Consider the following 2,129-nt stretch of genomic DNA (forward strand, 5'->3'; position numbering starts at 1 on the left):
ACCCACCGAATGTGTCGCCTACCTGGCCGACGTTATTCCGCCTTCACCTAACAGCTTCCACAACCAGTGATGCGGTCGCCATGGCCATCCCTATATATAAGTCCCGCCTCACCCCATCCATCCCCAATGTATTGTCTGTTTCTTTCGTGTTTTTGCGAAGTGAGTTAATCCTGATTTCATTAATGAAAATGAAGCTACATAGGTTATGGTAAAAAGACCGAATCGAAGGAGAAAAATATTCTTAAACAAGTCCCACTGATAAAATACCTGAACACAATAAACACTAACTATCCCAATCCAAATGTATGCTAAATAATAGTATATATCTCACGAAAATATGTAGATTGAAAAACAGTATGTTAAACCAAGGATTAAACATTGCAAAGTGAGCATGAGTACCTTTGCCTCGGAGAACAGCAGCATGCAATGCATTTTGTCCACTTGGTCCAGAGTATGAAAGGTTCTCGTCGTTACTGCCGCTTTTCCCGCGGCTCAACTTGTAGAGTGTTTTGGCGATGATTCTGTTTTCCAGTAAGATGGCTAGGTACAGCGGAGAAGTACCAGCTTTCGGAAGACTTGCCAATTCTGGATCCTCCTTCATGAGCAATTCGACTATATCATTTTTCCCACTGCGGACCGCCTAATGCAAGACTGTCCATTTACTCTTGTTTTCCATTTCTAGCAGCGCCTTCACTCTGTCAGCATTTTGATCCTTGCCTCCAGCAAGATCAATGAGAAAAGATACCATATTCATTTTCGCCGCCCGTGCAGCATAGTGCAGGGGCGTATCTCCATGGCTGTTTTGCATGAAGACGAGGCTTACTGCCTTCCTGCGTATGGGGCCATCTTCCTCCAAGTTCTCACCATCACTGTTGGTGGCCATCACATGGAGAAAAGTGTCACCGTCCATGGTGACCGCATCCAGGAAAGACTCCCTGAGAAGTGCTTCTTCGTCACCAAAAGCTGGCTGCATAGCAGAGCTTCGGATAGCCCCGTCGCCGGAGGTTTGACGGTCTTCCCCACTGAGAAATGATTGCAGCTTCTTCCATGAACCAGAGCAAGCTACTGCTAGCAGCCTGGAATCCATGACCGGCAAGCGAGGCTTGGGCGGCGTGGGAGTCTGGTTGCTTGAGGCCATCACCACTACCATGGTGGAAGAATCCTCCTTGCTCAACACATCCTTCAACTTCTGGCAATGGTCATGGCCGATGGCCACAATCATCTTGGCTTCCGTGGTCACCAGTGGAGGAGCATTTCCCACAACGGGTGAGGCAGGAGCTTCCTCCCCAGTGCTCGATGCCATCACCAACACGAGGAGGAAACTCTAGCTTTGTGGTTAGAAGGTTGGTTCTGAATGTATATAGTTGTACGAGTGCTGGTTGAGCAGCCAACTCGTATATATCAGGAACCAAGACGCCCTTGTATCAAACTTGTGCACAGAAAGGAGTGAGTGTAGTTTTTCCATCATACAAGCGAACGACCACAAATATTAAAGCACGACGTTGGGCTATGCTCGATCGGATCCAAGTCTTGTTCATAATTGTTTATCACAGGTCTTGGTTTCTGTTTTCTTTTCGTAGTGACCTGTTGAGCACATGGGTAGCTGGCTCTAAACCACATCGAGACTTGTGTTCTCAATACATGATGATGTTAACACTTGGTTTTAACTATTGTCGCATTCAGTGACCTCGACCTGCGGACGACGAGCACATGAGAGCTGCTACGCTCCGAATTGTCAATGATCCGGAGAGTACAGCTTCAAAAGAAAAGAAAAATAGTGTGCCAATTGTTAGCCCTTGAACAATTCTTTCTCATTTCCAAGCAATGATCTGCGCTAACTATATCATCTTCATTTTCAATTGATATTTCCTCTGTTTCACTGTCAATACTAGATCACACATGGTTCTAAATCGTTTATAAGCAGTGCCCTGGTGATCATCCCAAACAGTCTCCAAGTCGTTTATGATTGTAAGATAGCCTTTATTTGACTATATCATATGGACAAATATACAATCCATCTGCTATTTCTCACAATGCCATCGGTCGGCATTAGCTTGCTGCAGGCCAGCCAATACAAATGCTAGAAAGCTGTTGAAATTAACACTAAGGCTAGATTGACATAAGCATGC

The 2,129-nt window shown here is 45.4% G+C and overlaps 1 pseudogene; it reads right to left on the reverse strand.

Annotated features, from left to right (window-relative positions):
- Positions 1–470: 470 nt before the first annotated feature.
- LOC123172774 (ankyrin-3-like) lies at positions 471–1,303 on the reverse strand (annotated as a pseudogene).
- Positions 1,304–2,129: the final 826 nt, after the last annotated feature.

This window comes from Triticum aestivum, unplaced genomic scaffold, assembly GCF_018294505.1.
Source record: "Triticum aestivum cultivar Chinese Spring unplaced genomic scaffold, IWGSC CS RefSeq v2.1 scaffold120443, whole genome shotgun sequence".
NCBI lineage: Eukaryota > Viridiplantae > Streptophyta > Magnoliopsida > Poales > Poaceae > Triticum > Triticum aestivum.